Here is a 22,457-nt window from a genome sequence, read left to right as displayed (position 1 = left end):
GAAACTTTAACTCTCGCGGGCCTGTACGATGAGGTCATTAGTGGTTCGTATGATCAAGCCTCATTGAATGTTGACCACCCGAAAATCGCATGTGACTTCGTCGGCCGAAATAAATTAGAAATAAGACAATTTTAAAGTGCAGATTGGATTTTATGTCTGTCTATACTTTCATTGTGATATTCAATTAAATAATGAACTTGTGCAAGTTTTAATTTTACCCTATTTTTCCCTAGCTAAAGAAACTTCAGCGTACAGTTTGTATAGTATTGACATACCTGTACGCTGAAGCGAACCCCAGTATCGAAAGTCAACCAGAGTCGTAACATATTTATGTCACGCTATAAATCAAAGAAAGCTCAGTTTCTTGGATACATTTCTACATATATTGGTGAATGAATATAAATTACTGCATCGGGGAATATTTTGAGGTTCAAATGTTTCAAATGCATCTTGCAGTAGATGAAAATAACTGCCATCAGTCTGAAATTCACAGTTTTGACGCCATTGTCGCTTTGTCACATGACAAGTTTTCATTTGGATACTTTCGGATCGACTTTGACATTTTTTGCTGAAATTGTATACATAACTTTCGTTTTCTGAAATCTATTATTTTTTATTAACAACTTACGTCTGGTGGATTATAAGACTGTTTTCAGTGTGAATCAGGTAGTTTTAAGTAATATGCACTTTGAGTTTGTATTTACACTACCATTTGTTCAGGGCTCGAAATTAACACTCGCACACTCGCAAAATGCGAGTGAAAAATACCGATTGCGAGTTAAGTTTTAAGCCACTAGTAATTTTTTGTGAGTAAAGAAATAGTGAAAAAAACAACAAGTAATATTGCTTAATGCGTTTGACGTCCTGAACGCTAAACCATAGGTCATAGAACGTCTTAATACCCTTATGCGTAAGCGCACACCTTGTATAGACTAGTATACTTATAGTACAGATACCAGGATGGTATTGGTACAAATAACGTTAAACAGTCGACTAATTCACACGTGGTCATTGAACTTGAACAGACATGGCGTCGAAGCAAAAAATAACTAGTTTCTGTTTGCCCACAGATGGAAATAACAATACGAAAGACAAAGCAAAGTTAACTGTTGAATAAAAAAAAAACGAAACTAAATTATGTTTCCAGTAAAATTTGCGAGAATGTTTTTGATTTTGCGAGTTGGTATTAAAACTGCTCGCAATGTTTTGCAAGTAGAAAAAAAAAGTTAAATTCGAGCCCTGATTTGTTTACAAAATAAGCCAGAATAATTTTAAATACCGGGAAATGTCATTCTGAATTTGAAAGCACCTGAGCACTTGGTATGTTACTAAAAATAGAAATAACGTCATATGACCGTGAAATCTCAGGAGATTCGCATTTCAAGAAAGTCTGTCACATCGCTGTTTTTCTCGATATGTAAGAGCAGAATAGATAAATTTGAAATGTTAGATAGTATTTTGTGAAATAATACATCAGTTTTATGTGACAAATGTCAATCTTTCCAATCAAGCGGTTGATTTTAGCAAATAAATGCATTTAAAAGCTGTTTTGGACCGGTCTTTGTTACCTGTCAACTTTTCGGGAATTTCTGGTTGACTTTCCTATTGGGGTTAGTCCATAACTATAAAGTCGCGCCAGTCAAAAGTCATAAAAAGCGACATTTAAAGTTATGGAAGCCAGAACTAATTTTTCCCATGCTTGCTTAATTTCAGCCAGTTTGGTTTTCCATAAAAACATGCATCATTCCAGTGGCTTAAGCTAAAAAAGGGTGCATTGCATCATATCATAACTGATATTTTTCTAAAGTGCTAATTGTAATTTATTAAATCCCATATTTTCATTGTGATATTCCTTTGCATAAGAAATTTACACCAGATTTTATTTTCCCCATTTTGGGGTGCATGCTTTAAGCCAAAAGTTGTTTCTATCCAAACTCCTCAGAGTTCTAGCGACTAAAACTGACAACATGTACTATGGATCATATCATCAATGGTATCATTTTAAAGTGTAGACTGAGTTTTAAGGCTGCCCTTCTTTTCATTTTGATTTTCCTTTTAATAATGAAATTATCCAAGTTTTCATTTGTCCTGTTTTTCAGGTATTTGCATTCAGTCGTTTTGATTTTCCGTAAAAACTTTGCATATTGTGCATGACAAAAGCTAAAAATGGGTGCATTGCATCATATCATATTTTATATTTTTTTAAGTGCTAATTGTAATTTATTAAGTCCCATATTTTCATTGTGATAGTCCTTTGCATAAGAAATTTACACCAGATTTTATTTTCCCTATTTTGGAGGTAACTTCTTTAACCCAAAAATGTTTAAATCCAAACTCTTCATACCGGTAGTTGTAGCAACAAAAACATCAGATATAAACTATGGATCACATCAAATATCATTTTAGAATGCCAATTGAGTGTTATGTCTGCCCATATTTTCATGTTGACATTCCTTTAAACATACATGCCATAATTTTTCAGACCAATTCCGGGACATTGAGTTAAATTGTCCGGGACTTTTGTGGATTTTCCGGGACATGTATAAAATGTAGCGATATTTATAGACATAGCATTTTTGGTACGTTTTTTGTTTGTTTCACATCGTTAATTGCAAAAGTTCAAAAGCCTATATCCGAAATACACTTGATCTATTAACGTCAAACTAAGCATTACTACTTCCGTTACTAGATACAAGCCACGTGTTTTCAGTGTAAGCGTTCTAAACATAGATGGTGACGTCACTGCAGTATCGTTATTAAGACCGGTTTGTAACGCGTAGTTGTTGATACGCCTTATTCATTCATTCACTGGGGGTTTAGAACAAGACAATAATAAACCTAGTGAGGATGACGATTTTATATGCTTACTTTTTTACTCAACTTCTTTGTCGGTTAAACGAGTGAACATAAACTGCTTTTAATTTTTTACTCAGCGATGTTGGACTTCAGATGTGTGAACAACTATCATTTGCCCTTACGCAGCGGGAAATAATGACGTAGTAGATTAAAGTCAATTAACAACCACATTAAACAATTCCGCCTTTTAGGTTTGACCGCGAACATGAGACAATCGATATGATAACAGGACCCCTGTTAATTGATCCATTTTGACACGTAGCGTAGTCTGCCTATTCGGGTAGGCATTGTCATGGAGACGCTGCAGATATACACAGATTCGAGGTGCAGTTAAGCCTAAGATAAGGTACATGTATATATGGATTTTGTAAATTCCGGGACATTTGACAGATTTCCGGGACAGCGGGACAAGTTCTTCATTTCCGGGACTGTCCCGGACAATCCGGGACATATGGCATGTATGCTTTAAATAATGAAATATTGCAATTGGTGATTTATCCTTTTTTCAGATATTTGCATTCAGCCGTTTAGATTTTCCGCAAAGAACTTGCATATTTTGAGTGACCAAAGCTAAAAAAAGGTGCATTGCTTCACATAATAACTGATATTTTTCTAAAGTACAAATTGTACTTTATTTAGCTTTACAGTTTCATAGTGATATTCCTTTGCATAAGAAAGAAACACCATATTTTATACACCCCATGTTGCAGGTGCATGTTTTAATCCAAAAAAAGTTTCCATTCAACTCCTTCATTGTTTTACCCACTAAAACTTAAAATATATACTATGGCCTGTAACATAAACTTAACTATTTTACAGTGCAGATTGAGTTTTATTGCTGCCCATATTTTCATTGTGATATTCCTTCTAGTAACAGATTTGTGCAATTTTTAATTGATCCAGTTTTTCAGACATTTTCTTTCAGCCTTTAAGATTTTTTGCAACAAAACTTGAAGACTGCGTCAAACTTGCTTTTTCGATAAATAATGACAGGGTTGCAACTTAACTTGAAAAGTCAGGGAAATTTGATTTTTTCGGCGTAAGCTGTATTAAGCCAGCTTTTCACCCTGACTTGACCTTTGTAAGTGTCCAATAATATTCAAATAAAATTTCCCGCGGCTAGGTACGAATGAATACACTTCATTTATTCCATTGGCTGATTTGAGTATAACACCAGAACATTGGAAACATATCCGCGTCTTTGTAACACTGTTTTACTGCATGAAACAATTTTATCTCTAATGAAAAGGCTCAATAGATAGAACAGTTTTACAATCAATTTTCGACATAAATACAGTTTGTGCATTCACCTTTTATTTTCAGAGAATTACCAGCGCAAAAGTGTTTATACTAAAGGCTATATTCTCATATTTAGTACTTACTTGCATTGCATTTCAATCCGCGAGGTTTCGGGTCAATTCGCGGCCAGTGTGTGAAAGTCAGAGTTTATATACAGTTTATCACCGGAGTTCGCAGAAGGGGTTGCAATCTTTTCATTGAAGGAAAAAATTGGAATCTATGCTATTTTTGTCTGATGGAGTAAATAGTTCGTTTAGTCGCTTTGTCGATATATCAATATTTTAGGCACAGTTGTTGCCTTGGTCGTGTACATTTGGCGTAAACAAGCCGTCGTTTCAGCAGCAGAATTGTTACCTAACTTTAATGCATTGCATTCCAATCTGCAAGGTATCAAGGTCAGTTTGCGGTCAGTTGCAGAAATCTTTATATAAACGCCGTCTCGTAAACTTTGTGCACTTGAAGTCTGTTTTGATCAGAAAGATACTAAATAAAGATATTCGGCGATATTATTGTGGTATGTCAATCATCGATTTTTAATATGTTTTCAACATTTGCATGATAAGGACCAATTTTGATAAAATTAATTAGAAATATTTATCCATTTAGACCAGTTTATTAAGCATGAGCACAATAATTCACTATACTATAATTATGCAATTAAATAAGATTCGAGTATTGCCGGCTGACCTATATGCACTCGTTTATTTTCATGTTTCTTGTGTTTTTCTATTCTGTAAATATAGATATCTGAGTAATAATATCACATAAAGCAAAATAAGCCACGAAATCTGGCGCAACACCCCGTAATTGATTTGCTTGTGATGTAGCTAAGAACTGCGCAGAAAAAAGGCATCCGCTACTTTTTATCTCATAGAGATAACTTTTGAACGTTCATAAACATCGACCACAATCAACGCCGTATATCTTTTTAAAAGATATTTCTTGTTTCATGGTCAGTAAAAAGTTAGGGAATTTAAAAAAATGGTCAGTGAGTAATGAAATTTCACAAAAGTCAGTGAAAAGTCAGGGAAAAATAAAATTTTGGATCGATGCATAAGTTATTTAGTGGCTATGGCAGTTTTCAGGTATCATTTGTATTAGTAGATTCAACAGTATATTTTTTATTTGAAATGTTTTGACTATTTCTATGTACATAAAACATTGACATGTGTAAAGCATGTTCAAAAAAGTAAATTTATCTATTTTTAGCTCACCTGTCACAAAGTGACATGGTGAGCTTATGTGACCGTGTGATGTCCGGCGTCCGTATGTGCTTGCGTGCGTGTGTGTGTGTGCGTGTGTCTGTCAATAATTTGTTTGTGTAGACAGTAGAGGTCACAGTTTTCATCCAATCTTTATGAAATTTGGTCAGAATGTTTATCTTGATGAAATCTGGGTTGGGATTGTATTTAGGTCATCTGTATGGCAAGCGAAATGCACATTAAATCCTTAAACCACGGTTTAACAGTTAACTATATAGTTAAGATACTTTGAACCCGGGTTCAAAGTGCCGTTTGCACATTAAATCCTTAAACCCGAGTTCAAGAGTTTGAACCGCAGTTCAAAGTGTGTCTAAAAATAGATACAAATCTGTTATCTGAGACAACCAATTAGCGGAGCTTAAACCACAATTAGCTATATATAGAAGGTAAATGCAGCGATTTCATTGGTCCTCTCTTAACTATAGGGTTAAGAGACTTTAAACTGCGGTTCAAAGTCTTAAACTGCGGTTAAGAGGCGCGGAATGCACATTAATTATTTAACAGTTAATTATATAGTTAAGAAATTTTGAACCCGAGCACATTAATTCCTTAAACCCGAGTTCAAGAGTGTAAACTGCGGTTCAAAGTCTTAAACTGGGGTTAACAAGCGCGGAATGTACATTTATTACCTAACTGTTGAATATATACAGTAATAATACTAGTTGTTAATTCATGTTGTCGTTTTATTACCAAATTTATGGATGTAATCTCTAAATTATCTCAATTTCTTAACCCGGAAGTGGATAGTTCCGATTTATTTACGGAACCACATACATTGATAAATATGAAAAAACACTAGTTTAATAATATAAATCCTTTATTAATCAAAATCATATGTTCAACCTCTCCTATACCACTTTACCATTGTAACGATTTGGAAAACAGACCGGACTAAAACATCCGTATTAATAATAATAATAACAACAAATAAAAGCTTTATTTTCAAAACGTTACACAAAAAAGAAAAATGGAAAAATGACATGACAACATTGTTTTATGACAATTTAACTTAACTAATACAAGAATAATGGTTATGCATTAATTAAAAATAATTTAACAAAGCGGGATGCTAAGAGTTCTTTATCGACGCACTCCCACTCAATGAGGTCTATTAATGTATAAAGTTTCAAACTGATGCTATTAATACTTTTTAACGAGACAAACGACGGACAAGTGATCCCTATAAGAAAACATTGGTTAGAAAACAATATTAATGCACAGTATTCGATACAAAAGCATTTGTTCGTTAACAGAAAATACTATAATTGTAACATAATTATACTATGTACAACAACCTCAAGGTAGACATAATGTAATACAAATTTGTAGTTAATTAAATAAATAAAGTATAAAATGAATCATAAACATTATTGTCTCGCGTTCTGAGAAAACTGGACATAATGCTGGTGCGTAAATTGTCATCCCAGATTAGCCTGTTCAGTCCGCACAGGCTAATAAGGGACGACAATTTGCTCTTTTATGGAATGTTTCGTTTTAATAATGTCTCTTCTTAGCAAAAATCCAGATAAGGCGGAAAGTGTCACTTTACGCATAAGCATTATGCCCATTTTTCTCAGAACACGACACAATTATGCATGTTCAAAACCATTTCTAGCTACATTTTCCCACATTCTCTTTCACTATTGCTTTAACTTATATTTTTATGGGACCGTTTCATCAAAGATCGTACGACAATCTTAATTTATAACTTAAATTTAAAAACTAAAAATATACAAGCTGTTGATAAATAGCTCCGCAAGATATAAGCCATCGGTAAGAAAATGATGAAATAAATGATTTTACTTGAAATAAGCAAAAATATGCTTCGGTCTGTTAAAATAATGTTTCTTTGAAATTCGTATCGTATTCTAAATTTGTTGTACGATGTTTGATGAAACGGCCCATAAAAATATAAGTTAAAGCAAGAATTTGACAGTATTTGAGTGATCTCAGCTATATCATACTCTTGGACACACTCAAATACTGTTTACAGAAAATACTATATTTGTAACATAATTATACTATGTACAACAACCTCAAGGTAGACATAAGTGTAATACAAATTTGTAGTCAATGAATTAACAAACTATAAAATGAATCATTAACATAATTGTGTCGCGTTCTGAGAAAACTGGTCATTATGCTGGTGCGTAAATTGTTATCCCAGATTAGCCTGTGCAGTGTGTAAACTAGGAATAAATCGGCCTTTTTGTGGAGATAAATAACGAAATACACTTTTGTACAAAGTCTACATCTTAACGTGTCTTTTTCGATCGTAATCACCTACCATTTATTGACCTTTTTGCCATTCAATAAAGCATATATTAAATTAAGAGTACGCTTTATGGAATGGCAAAAAGGTCAATACCGGTAAATAATAATGCCGGTTTCACGGTCCTGAACAAGGGGTTTCCGCGCGTATATATGAAAAAAAAAACCTGCATATTTTACAAATTGAACTTTCTTTGCATGTACTTGTATATTGAAATCTGTTTATTAGTGATAATGAGTGACAACAATCTAGCATTTAATGATACCATAAATCTTTACTTTTAATTTATTTTATGCAAGTATTTTATATCCCTATTGTGATCAAACGTGATTGCTTGTTTTCATGATATTTCGAACACTGCAGTAACGTACGATCTTTAAACGTAATAGCAGAGGTTACATTTGCCAGTACCCGTTCAATACGTTATTATTATGTTAAAACTGGCTAGTATATATACTATAATACTATGTAGTTCATGTTCATCCATTTCAGACAAATGTCTTTTTGTATGCCCCTGAAAGTGGGCATGTAGTGATTGCACTGTCCGTCTGTCTTTCCGTTTCACTTTGCGTTTAGGTTTCAAAAAATGTGAAAAAAGGGGCTTATGCCATCCTATGGTGGCAAGCATGTTAAAATATTTTATTAAAGCAACTGTTTAGTAATTGGCTTTAAACTGTGGCTTAAATGTCTGCTCAATATGCCAAGAGATGACATGAAGGCATCATAAATTGTGTTTAATGACCTGCCACATGTGGTTTAACTTTATTCAGGGACCTACACAAGTATGGGTCCCTGGAAAGGCCTGGATTTATGACACCCTGTTTTAGTCTGGACAGTATCCGATCATATCGAGATAATCGGTTTGTGATGAACGAAGTGGCAATTAAACACTGGGTTAAAAAGGCTTAAACAAAGAGTGTTAAAATTCGTGTGAACAATAAAAAAAAACAATTACATTTATCAAGAGGATTTATTTAATCTGTAACAAGGTAAGTTTTTACAGACATATAAAGGTTCAAATCAGTTAATACTATATGTTGATTACATAAAATCAATCTTTTTGTTGTTTGTTTTCGTCCTTATTTCTGTTCGTTCATTGAATTCAATTTATTCTGAAAGAATTTCCATTTCTGAATATTTTTTTGTTCTTAAAAATGGTCGCGAAGATGTGCCAAATAGAGATTGTTATGGTAACCGTATCACGATGCGGTTCATCAAATGCAAACAATAGCGAAATGGCCGCTGTCTTGACGGCCAAAACTTGCGCATGTGAAAACCTGACGTCATTATCGGAATCCCCAAAACCTCCTATGATATTAATAAGTAAAAACATCATTTTGAATGAAAAAAAAATCAAATTATAGCGAATAATCAATTTCTCTGAAAACACTATTTTCACTATCAAATATAACAAGGTATTCAACTCAAAATGACCCGAATATAGGGTGCATCGCTTTGAACAGCTATTACTTCATCAAGTGTGAAGCGATTTCCATGAACTCGGTCTTATTAAACGCAGAAATAAGCGATCCTGTAATGGCTGAATCAGTGTACCATGACATTCGCGCTGTAAACAAATAATATTTGTTGGAAATTTAAAACCGCTGGCATGTTTCAATAAGAAAGACATTTGTCTTTCGAGGTTTAATAATTTAATTACTGAATGCATTATGCATACATTGCAATGAGACTCGAAGTCACTCGGCTTAGCTATCCGTTATACAGTCAAGTTACCATTACCGGATCAGTAGCGTAATAAAGTTGTTCTGACGAAAAGCAATAAATGTTTTGAGACTTCTTTTACATCAGTTTGATTAAATATTACTTTGCTTACTGATTCAGCACATAGTTTTATTTTTAATCGCAGGCAAAATGTATTTGTGATACCTTTTTTTCACCGCAGAATTCATGCATTAACGGATCAGTTGTAGCCATAACGGATCACGTGATCGAAACCACTCCGGGGGCATCTAACATGCTATTTGAATTGTCGACACATGAACTGTGTTGTTTACAATGACCAAGTTACATTGCCAGTTATAAATAATATTAATTATTTTTGTATTGTTTTCTATATGTGATCTTGTATATACACGTTTCGCATGGTGTTCTTGTGTGAACTATCTGTTGAAAAACCTAAATAGATCGAAAAGATGGGCATCTTATAAACCATGTTAATTGTTTTTATCATATCTAATCATCGGTATTGAACATGGAACATAAATAAAACATTACGAGTGAGGTCATTTATTGAAAGAATCAACAAGATGTGCATATATTTTAATATATTATATTATCAATACGCATATTATCACGCTTGATCCGTTATTGCCCTAATTCTTCATTTCATTTAAGGTGTTGCAAAATCTTAAACACGAATCAAAACTGAAACGGACTTTTGCAGGGAGAAAGACTACTAAATGGCCTTTAAATCAATGCGTAAACTCTTTACTTTTCAACAGAGTTTTAGAATGTGGCCGCGAATAATGTTAAACCTCTTTTTGGAAACGAGACGGAAGTAAACAAAGTCGTATATACATGTCGCCAAAACATACCAAAATGTTTAACAACGAATAGCTCCAATTACGACTCAATCAATGCATTTAGAAAAAAACGGCCTTGAAGATGCTGTGTGCAAAATATCATCTAAAAATGTCAACTATTTATTGCGATACGCATGGTCTTCAACATCAAAGTGATGCGCTATGGGTAATGATCCGGAATGGTAACTTGACTGTACAGTCAGTCAACCAGTTTAGAATAACCTGGCAAAAAACATTAATTCACAAGTCCAGTCCACAATAATTTATTTCGGGATTTAGTGTCAATGTGAGATGATGTAAAAATAAAGGGTAAAATTTATTTTGTATGATAACAGGTTAGGCCAGACGGCATATGCATTTTTTTGTCAAAAATAGCCAATTAAAGTTCACCTTTTCGGAAAATTATTGAAAATCTTTCAACTTACAGAATTAGTATTTCAAAACATTATCATGGCATTTGTTTTCAATCAGCAATTTTTGTATTTGAAAATAATAAAGCCTTCTATTTCCATATGCGCATTTCAAAACATAACTCATTCAATCAGTTCTGGTTAACTTTTTGCTGCATTTATCCCCCCCCCCCCCCTGTAAGCATAATACAAAAGCTTTCTTACTAAAACTTTGTTACTTTATTCCTTTACCTAATGTAGACCTTAGACACTAATCTTTTTTTTTATTGGGGAATTATGGAAAATTAAATACAAATTAATCGGAACTGCTGATTTTCCAGAGCTGATTGACAAACTGTACACTAATCCGAATCGACTGTATTTCGGTTAGGGGTATTTCTATCAGATTTATACCATAAAAGGATCACAAAGAAATTATATAAATATAACCTTATTTGCTGCGATAACCTCACACTTTTGACGAAGTCTGCGTTGTCTGCAAAACCACTTTGAAGTTTTCTTTCTATATCTTGGAATGCTGTTTCAAACGTACGTAATAATTCACTAACTTCATCCGCCGCCATCTTGATAGAAATGCGCCAGGAACAAAACAATATCACATGACGATATTGGTTAATAAACTGCTGCGCCATGAGCGCATGATACGCCCGTCGTTCGCCAATGAAGTAGTAAGGTAATAAATAACCCTTTGAATCATTTTTTTACTTCAGTTTATTTAATGAAATCACGAAATTTTGACGAACAAAGTCGCATAACTCTGGAACGACAATTCAGAATTCCGTCAAAAATGAAAGGGGATCAGGGTTTATGAATATTAAGATTGTGTTAAAATTTGAAAAAAATCCATCGAAGGATATTTGAGCTACGGTAGGACATTCAATGAAATCACGAAATTTTGACGAACAAAGTCCCATAACTCTGGAACGACAATTCAGAATTCCGTCAAAAACGAAAGGGGATCAGGGTTTATCAATATTAAGATTGTGTTGAAATTTGAAAAAAATCCATCGAAGGATATTTGAGCTACAGTAGGACATTCAATGAAATCACGAAATTTTGACGAACAAAGTCCCATAACTCTGGAACGACAATTCAGAATTCCGTCAAAAACGAAAGGGGATCAGGGTTTATCAATATTAAGATTGTGTTAAAATTTGAAGAAAATCTGTAAAAGGATATTTGACGTAGCGTACGACATTAACAGACGGACGGACGGACGGACGGACGGACAGACGGACGGACAGACGGACGGACAGACGGACGGACAGACGGACGGACAGACGGACGCGGGGTATACCATAATACGTCCCGTCATAGACGGGCGTATAATAATTAATGTGCAGAGACAACCAAACACCTAAAAGTCTTAACCTATTTTTCAAAGTCTTAAACTGCGGTTCAAAGTCTTAAACTGGGGTTAAAACGCGCGGAATGCACATTAATTATTTAACAGTTAACTATAGAGTTAAGAGACTTTGAACCCGAGTTCAAAGTGCCGTTTGCACATTAAATCCTTAAACCCGAGTTCAAGAGTTTGAACCGCAGTTCAAAGTGTGTCTAAAAATAGATACAAATCTCTTATCTACATAATTCAGAGACAACCAATCAGCGGAGCTTAAACCACAATTAGCTATATATAGAAGGTAAATGCCGCGATTTCATTGGTCCTCTCTTAACTATAGAGTTAAGAGACTTTGAACTGCAGTTCAAACTCTTGAACTCGGGTTTAAGGATTTAATGTGCAAACGGCACTTTGAACCCGGGTTCAAAGTCTCTTAACTATATAGTTAACTGTTAAACCGTGGTTTAAGGAATTAATGTGCATTTCGCTTGCCATACATCTGGGGTAAAAAACTAGGTGACTAGGTAAACAACTATGTCACATAATAGGTAAAAAATAGAAAAACCTTGTGTAGACAATAGAGGTCGCAGTTTTCATCCAATCTTTATGAAATTTGGTCAGAATGTGTATCTTGATGAAATCTGGGTTGGGATTGTATTTGGGTTATCTGGGGTCAAAAACTAGGTCACTAGGTAAAAAACTAGGTCAAATAATAGAAAAACCTTGTGTAGACAGTAGAGGTCACAGTTTTCATCCAATCTTAATGAAATTTGGTCAGAATGTTTATCTTGATGAAATCTGGGTTGGGATTGTATTTGGGTCATCTGGGGTCAAAATCTAGGTCACTAGGTAAAAAACTAGGTCAAATAATAGAAAAACCTTGTGTAGACAGTAGAGGTCACAGTTTTCATCCAATCTTTATGAAATTTGGTCAGAATGTGTATCTTGATGAAATTTGGGTTGGGAATGTATTTGGGTCATCTGGGGTCAAAAACTATGATACTAGGTTAAAAACTAGGTCAAATAATAGAAAAACCTTGTGTAGGCAATAGAGGTAGCAGTTTTCATCCAATCTTTATGAAATATGGTCAGAATGTTTATTTTGATGAAATCTGGGTTGGGATTGTATTTGGGTCATCTGAGGTCAAAAGCTAGGTCACTAGGTCAAATAATAGAAAAACCGTCATCATGATCTTTCGGTTGCCATTACTGTAGAGGGTTTATGTAAACAAAGTTATTAACGTTGCAGATACAGAGAAATAAGAAAGCAGACGAATAAGAAGGGCCTTACCACTTCACCAACATCCATCCACTACTGTTGTATTGTCCCTTGCCCGTCCATTGTTCCTTTTTTCGTAATAATCTAAAACTTGTAGTATTTCGGATGTCATTTGGTATTTTTAGCTCTTTCATTATATCAATTAAAATTACCAAATGACCTCATTAACCATCGTTATTTACTTATATATACTATATTGGGTTGTTTACCGGTGCGGTGATTACATTTAATGCTTTACTTTGAACTGTGCTAATTAAAAACTACTGTGACATTTAACACTATTGGTATACACATTACACATTACACTTAGGATTACCACTTAAATCATTATTATCAAACTTTTTCCAATCCTCACAAATGTCTTCTTACAATAAATCATCCAAGGGGCAAAGTAAAAAAACTGACTCCTTTACTGGGGGCACTTTCAGGGCTGGATAGGCAACATCTATCCCACAATACCATGCCCTTTAAGTGCCTCCTCCAGTCAGCCTGTAAGTGTAGGCCCCATCATGTCCTTCCTTTCTATTTTCCAATTGGCCACGTGTTTGGCAAAGGAACTCCCTGGACTTGTTGAGCGGACGATGCCCTTGGTGTCTGGCTGCATGCTCTTGCAGCGCAAGTCAGCTCAAGCGCTTGCCAACCTTCTTTTTAGGGGTACTTTTTTCCTTTGCAAAGTCGCGGTCCGGGCCTTATCCCCGTCGATCATGAGGTCGGTACACGGTCACATAGCAGGGATCCCGGAAAGCCAGGACTTGATGGAACTTCAGACATCTCTCTCTTTCAACCCTGCGACACCTATTTCTGATCTTCTTATCACCAATTTGGAAAGGGTTGAACCTTATCGCCCTGCTTCACCTGGCTTTCCAAGACTGGTCAAAATCACTTTCTTAACTTCCATACCAGTCCCAAATAATTTTTTTGTCAAGGACACCAGCATAGCTCTCGACATTCGTCCCTGTCCGGCCACACCTGCCCGGTGCTTCAATTGCCAGGGCTTTGGACTTATAGCCAGCAGAGGTAAATGCCCTAATATTACTTCATACTGCCAAAGAAGGTGCACCAACAAGTCTTGTTGTGCGCCAACTGTGGCGGCCAGCACTCTGCATCCAACCAGGGGTGCTCCTCCTATAAGAGGGCTATCCATATAGCCACCTTTGCCAGTTTTTATGGGGTCACCTGGTCCGAGGCGGAGAGCAGGCTACTTGCACCTGACACTGAGCCACAGCCTGGGCGCCCGAAACACCACCATCACAACCGGGTCAGCGGTTTCACCTAAACATGCCTCTTCCGGTACTATCTTGCCACAAACCAGGAGGACATGCCCCATAGTTGAGGGGTTAGCAGGTAAGAGTACCCCCCCCCCCCCCCCCCCTCAACCCATAAATAGGGAAACCCTCCCCAAGGTTATACCTGTGGAACCGGTCTCCAACCACACACTGCAAATACGCCCCCCCCCCCCCCTGTATCGCCTATCCAGGGGGATTCACTTACACAGAGGCGCCCCCCCTGTGGCTACCAGGGGGTTTTCCCTGTCCTCCCTGTTGTCTGATGGTGCTAGTGACACTACTTGTAGTGGCACTACACTTTCAGACAATTTTTTGACCTGACAGGGCACGACTCTCTGGTGTCAGTGCACTCCAGTATATTGGAGAACCTTACAATCTCTGGTGTCTGCGAAATAGAGGAGGAGCCCCGAGTTAGTGTCCCCCCTATCCGTCCCAGAATGGTCGACACCCAGACATCCCCAATGAGCTCCCCTGCCATTAACACCAGCAGACGTAACTTGTTTGCTGGGGAATCATTTATCAACATTAAGGATCTGCTAGCAACAGGTCACACATATAGGAACATACATCTCAGCAAGCTGACAGATCTGATAGATGAGATTTTAAAGGACCGAAATAGGCCGTCCACTGGGTGTCGTGATATTTCCAACATTTGTAATAGAATTGATTCTCGGTTCAAAAATTGCAGAGAATCTCTAACAAAACCCATTCTGGAACTGGGGATCCTCCAAAAATAGAAGATCCAGGATGCCCAACTTGGCCAGAGGTTTCTCCTCAGTAAACAAGAAACCTGCCCGGCCGGCCAGGACCCCCGCGAAACTCAAAGGGGCCAGTGCCGGTCAAAAATTAGGAGTTAAATCTCTTCATCATAATATCAATCAGATTAAACGCAAGATAATTTCACTCCAATATGGACAGTAATCTGCAAATCATTTCTTTTAATGTTGGTGGTCTTACCACCAACAAACATACAGAGCTGAAGTATTTCCTTGACAGTAATCCTAATACAGTCAATCTTGTGGATGCGACCACTTGTATTAAGCGACCTTTGTCTTATGCGACCATTTTGAAATCCCAAGGAGCTTCTTCGCTATATAATGATATTGTATTCAGCGACTTTTGTCTTTCGGGACCAGCGACCGCTCATTTCTATGTATTTTGATGTCCAAATCTTGAATTAAGCGACCACTAGGAGGTAAAAGTGGTTAATGTATTGATCTTTCAGGGACAAATCTGTGTTAATTGTTTATCTAAGCCAATAAGATGTACTGTTACACCGCTGCTTTGTTTTCACACCAACCATTATGATTATGCTTTGTCTCGTTGACCAGTTCTGACCGGTATTGTTGTAGACTGCATATCAATTTATTGAGTTCAATAATAGAGGAACGTTTTACGCTCAGTCTACAGCTTAAAAAGTTTACTATGTGGAACGTTAAGAGACAACGCCGATTTTTCTTGAGTATAGATAACAGGTGCAGAAACAATGCACTGTATGCGACAAACATTTCCTGAGAAGTGCGGAAAACAAACTATTAATCGGCAACATCTGTCGAAATCCGTACATTACCAATTTGTAATTATGCTAATTAGTAGATATTTGTTAGCCAATCACATTGTTATTTACTTAATAAATTTTCCAATCAGGTCTGTTTGTTTGTTTTCAATTGACGTGTTTTAATTTTTTCAGCTCATTATTTATCATAATCGAGTCAGATTTCCTTAGGCGTACATGCAGAAATTAAAATGTCAAAACGAAAAGTGTTAACGTTGAACGAGAAAATTTGGGTTTTGGAATTGTCAAAGAGTAAAAGTGCACGTAAAATTGCAGATGAGTTTGGAGTCGGTAAAACTCAAATTGAGAACATTCTTAAGCGTAAAGCCGAGGTGCTTGTAGACTTGGAAAATTATGTGTCAGGTGAAAAAAAACGCGAAAAATATTTCCTTGTCTATGTTGCTTTTGCAAATAAATATGTACACACAATTCATTTATAATATGTGATAATTTATAATAAGTGAAAAAATAAAACACATTACAAGTAAAATATTGTTTATGTATTGTGTTTATGTTCATTTTATCATAAAAGTTAAAATCATTGTTGACAAAAGAGATTATCCTTCATATAGATTAAAATTGAGGGTAAGCATTCTTCCAGAATGGCCTTTTTTATTTAAAGACCATTTTATTAAGAGACCACTTTTGATTACTCCCTTGAGTGGTCTCTTAATACAAGATTGACTGTATACATATATTATGCCTCCAGGAAGCAAGATTTTCTAATAATAATGTTAAGCAAATTCCTGGCTTTTACTGTGAAGCTAAAAAATTTGGTATTTTAAACCATCATATTGCTGGTGGTCTGTCCATTTATATTAAAAATACTATTAATTATGCCCCCCTTCGAAGAAGAGGGGGTATATTGCTTTACTCATGTCGGTCTGTCGGTCGGTCGGTCTGTCTGTCGGTCGGTCCGTCCACCCGGTGGTTGTCAGACGATAACTCAAGAACGCTTGTGCCTAGGATCATGAAACTTCATAGGTACATTGATCATGACTAGCAGATGACCCCTATTGATTTTGAGGTCACTAGGTCAAAGATCAAGGTCACGGTGACTCGAAATAGTAAAATGGTTTTTTGAATGATAATTTTAGAATGCATACGCGGCCAACAGGGCACACTCTGAACAATATTACTGAAGCAACTGGTCTGTAATCCTAAATCTATAATTATCAGTCCAATGAAACATCATCCTTTTAGTAAAATACAGTGGATCAGTAAGTATATTATCAGAATATGAGATTTTTGGTATATTTTTTATATTAAATATTGTGTTAACTGTTTAATTTTGTTGATTATATAATATAAGCAGGACAGGGGAGGTAATACACTACAAGGGAAACAAAATGCAATAAGGTTTAAATTTTATTGTTACAGATTTGCCTCCCTTCAATATATTTAATTTTACCAAGATGTAAGGCTAACTGCATTTTTGTAATGCATACTACTACTACTACTACTACTACTACTACTACTACTACTACTACTACTACTACTACTACTACTACTACGACTACTTCTACTACTACTACTACAACTACTACTACTTCTACTACTACTCTACTACTACTACTACTAACTCTACTACTACTACTACTACTACTACACTACTACTACTTCTACTACTACTCTACTACTACTACTACTACTACTACTACTACTACTACTACTACTACTACTACTACTACTACTACTACTTCTACTACTACTACTACTACTACTACTACTACTACTACTACTACTACTACTACTACTACTACTACTACTACTACTACTACTACTACTACTACTACTACTACTACTACTACTACTACTACTACTACTACTACTACTACTACTACTACTACTACTACTACTACTACTACTACTACTACTACTACTTCTACTACTACTACTACTACTACTACTACTACTACTACTACTACTACTACTACTACTACTACTATTTCTTCTGCTACCACCACCACCACCACCACCACCACCACCACCACCACCACCACCACCACCACCACCACCACCACCACCACCACCACCACCACCCACATTGACAAAAAACGTATTCAGTGACAAAAAACGTATTCACACAATGGCTGCTACTTCAACTTATAGCCCATATAGGGGGGCATGCATGTTTTACAAACAGCCCTTGTTACGAATACTTTGGAGTGAACAACCAATTAAAACCGGATGGTAGCACGGCTATTGAGGCATTAGCAATTAAATTGGTTATTGATAAGAACCGGCCTCTTACTTTGGTCAATATTTACTCAAGAGGATGTGATCTTGAAACTTTGAACGGCCTCTTTAAGGAATTAAGGACCATTAAAGGACCCTATGATGTAATATTCACAGGGCACTTTAATGCACATCACCCTGCTTGGGGCTCCAACAATTCAGATGCAGAAGGTCGGGCGGTTATAGAATGGTTGGACGAGCAAGACCTTATACTGCTCAATGATGGTTCTCCAACCAGACTTAACCCCACAGGTTTAAACTCACACATTGACCTTACTGCTGTTAATGCCAGGATAGCCAGTGCGTCTGCATGGGCAACCGTTAACGATACAATTGGATCTGATCACCTCCCACAACAGGTTGCCCTGCTCAACTATATTGCACAGGGAAATGATGTACAATGCTCAGGGGAGCACAAATTTTTACTTGAAAAAGCTAACTGGGCTCAGTTTAGGGACCTCTGTTCAGATCTCTCCCTTGCAGATGTTCACTCTCAGGACTCAAATCAGTTTTGCAATATTTTTACTAGTAAGATTCTGTCCATAGTGGAATGTAGCATACCGGTCTCCTCCGGCAAGGTTAAGACCAGAAATAAGGTCCCGTTGTGGCATGAGGCGTGCTCAAAGGCGGTACAGGATCGTAAAAAGGCATTAAAAATTCTTAAAAAGAACCCCCCTGAGCATAATCTTCTTAATTATAGGTCCCTCGAAAATCAAAGCGGGTCATTTTGGACGCAAAATCTCAACATTGGAAAGAATTCTGTGATTCAGCAATTATTAATAAGAAAAATACTAGGGATTTTTGGCAAAAAATTCACAGAATTCAAGGCGAATTTGCCACCAACCCAAAGGAAAAGGCTCAATTTTTGGTACAGCATTTCCAATCTGTCTTCAGTGACGCAAACCTTCCTGTTGAAACTTTGAATTATCAAAAGCGGTTTGAGATGGAGCACAAAAACATTTAAAATGAGCCTGGGAACAACAGCACGCTCTTAATTTACATTTGACTTTAACTGAATTATTAAGCGCCATTAACACCAGGAGCAATACTGCCACGGGGCCTGACAAAATAGCATATTTAATGTTTAAAAATATGCCAACCATAACTCTTAAAATATTACTTAACCTATTCAATCAGGTGTATGCTAAGGACAGGCACAGTACCACCCGAGTGGAAGCAGGCCACAGTCCTATTCCTAAACCTGGTAAGGACAAAAACAATCCAAACTCATATCGTCCAATAAGTTTAACATCTCACGCAGGCAAATTACTAGAAATAATGGTAAAAAATAAATACACTTATTGGAATCTAAAAACATACTTAACCCCTTCCAGTCTGGCTTTAGGAAGGGGCGTTCCACTCTTGATCAGCTAGCTAGACAACAACATGATATTCTTTCTGCAAAAAATCAAGGGCAATCAGTACTAGCAATTTTTTTGGACCTTCAGGCTGCCTTTGATTTAACATGGACCTTTGGCATATTAAAAAAGCTAACTGACAATGGAATCACTGGATACTGTTTTCACTACCTCAGAGCTTTCCTAGAGGGTCGCAAAATCCAGGTCAGGGTCGATAGGGAGTTATCAGAGGTAACCATAACCATTCGCGGCACCCCCCAGGGGTCCGTAATATCCCCAACTCTGTTCTCCCTCATTGAAAACGGCTACCTGATGCTGTAAAAGACTCAGGAATGGTTATCTCCCAGTTTGCCGATGACACAGGCACTTGGTTAAAGGGGTCTAACATGTTACGCCTGCAGAAGACGGCTCAAGCAGGCTTAAACTCCATATGGAAATGGTCTATTGGATGGGGATTTAAAATTTCTCCAACCAAAACAGTAGGAGTATTATTTGGCGACCAAATTCAGCACTCTTTGGACTTAAATTGAGGCGGCACCAAAATTATTTTTGAAAAAGTGGTGAAATTTCTAGGTATGTACCTAGATAAACAGTTAACCTTTACTCACTACTTTAAATATTTGGCAGAAAGGTGCAAAAGGGACCTAAACTTAATGAGAATGTTAAGAGGCACAGGTTTCGGATTATATAAAAATAACCTCTTAACTCTTGATAAGTCCCTTATACGTCCAAAGCTAGATTATGGAGCCCAGACATATGCATGTGCAAAGCCAAACGCCCTAAAAATGGTTGATGCCATTCAATATAAGGCCCTTAGGATAGCTCTGAGAGCCTTAAACTGTACACCGGGTGCACTGCTTGAAGAGGAGGCCGGTATGCTACACCTTGACTTGCGCCGAAAACAACAGTCCCTTAACTTCTGGGCCAGGGCTAAGTCTTGGCATGGCTCAAACCCTGTAAACAAACTTGTCAGGACTGGCACCTTCATCAAGGGGAAAATACTTGAGCATAAGCATGTCACCCTACCATTTGGTGCGAGTATTAGGACCCTTGTTGAAGATGCCGGCCTCGACAAGGTACCTGTAAAAGACCTGAGGCCCTCCAAGACCCCCCCCTGGACGCTTGGACCCATTGATGTTGACCTATCACTCTCTAATAAAATAACGAAAACTGACTTGCCACAACTCATCAAGTCAGAATCTCTCTCACTCATAGATAATATGTATGCTGAGCATCTAAAAATCTATACAGACAGCTCCAAATGCCCTAACTCTGGTTTGGTAGCCAACTCTTTTGTAATTCCTTTAAAAAATATTAGCAAAACGCACAGGCTCAGCAGCAATCTCCCTATTTTCTCAGCAGAACTTTTGGCAATTAAATACTCTTTGTGCAGGATATTGGTCAATAAACCTACTAAAACTGCTATTTTATCAGACTCAATGTCATCTCTTGAGTCTATAAAAAACAGAAATAGCAGATCTAGGCCTGATATTTTAACTAGCATTTTGGAACTTCATCAACAGTGCATAGATAAATCTTTAAAGGTCACATTAGTATGGTGTCCAGCACATGTCAACATCAGTGGGAATGAACAGGCTGACATGGGGGCTAAGGAGGGCCTCTTGCGGGGGGCCGTAGATGCTGGGGAAACCCTGGCGCCTACTGAGATCTACTCCCTGGCAAAGAAATTTTTCGTGGGTCAGTGGAATCTCCGGACTGACAATTTCGCTTCCCGCGGACAAACTTTTATCAGACCCGTATAAACCCTCAGGCCACCTGACAGATACTTAGCAAGCATTTTGCTTGACAGAGCCATCACGCGCCTGAGGATGGGAACCACCCTATTACCCGGTGGCGCGGGAAAGTATGTCCTCGGTGTAGACCCTGCATGTCCTAGGTGCCCGGAACCCCTCACTGCGCCCCACATGCTGCTGCACTGCCAAAACTATAAGGCGCAGAGGGACCACCTCGAAGCTGCATTGCCCATGGACTAGTTTTAAACCTTTCCAACGTGCTAGACTCCAAGGGAGTAGCTAGGGGCCCGGTCTTCTCTGCCCTCTCCAAATACCTTCTAGACTGTCAGATAACTGACAAGATCTAGGTCATTGGGGGAGGGAGAGCAGCCAACACCCACCCTATTATTCAGTCATGTGACTGATTTGTTTTAAACCGTGTTATTTTTACACAAATCTAGCGTAGTCATTGTAATTGTGTTGAATTTGTGTCACTTTGACACAACTTTGTTTTAGTGTTTAACGGGATTATCGTTCAACCTTGCCCTTTCTAAATCAGGCCAATGGTATTGACATGGTATTTCTTATTTTAAAACATTTTTTTATAAGAGTATGACGTTAGTCAACCATTTACATTCTTCAGATTCTTAATATATTCATATTTTATAGCAGTTTTTATTTAAAAGAAAGGACGAGGCTGTCCAGTAACCCAGGTATGTTGGCTGCATTGCACCCCCTCCCTTCCCCTCTTACACCCCCCCTTCTCCTTCAAACTCGAAGAGCCATGTCGGACTGGAGTGCACAGTGCAGGGCCTTATACCTTGCAAAACCCTTATTTAGCCCTATCCAGGGTAATACCAATTCTTTGGTATTATTGTAAATTTTCTTAGTATTGCTATTTTTCCAACATAGCAAATTTTGTACCTTGTATTTCCTTAATTCTTGTAAAAGTTGCTATTTTATATAGCAGATTTCCTTATTTTTGTGTCAAAATTGCTATTTTATATAGCAAATTTCCTTATTT

General features: G+C 37.0%; 1 long non-coding RNA gene across 1 annotated transcript in view; it reads left to right on the top strand.

Moving 5' to 3' along the window:
* The window catches only part of LOC127865133 (uncharacterized), a 48,062-nt gene that overhangs the window by 120 nt on the left and 25,485 nt on the right, over positions 1-22,457 (top strand). The gene's annotated exons all lie outside the window — the stretch shown is intronic.

Source organism: Dreissena polymorpha, chromosome 1, assembly GCF_020536995.1.
Source record: "Dreissena polymorpha isolate Duluth1 chromosome 1, UMN_Dpol_1.0, whole genome shotgun sequence".
Classification (NCBI taxonomy): domain Eukaryota; kingdom Metazoa; phylum Mollusca; class Bivalvia; order Myida; family Dreissenidae; genus Dreissena; species Dreissena polymorpha.
This window is presented reverse-complemented; position numbering and strand designations above follow the sequence as displayed.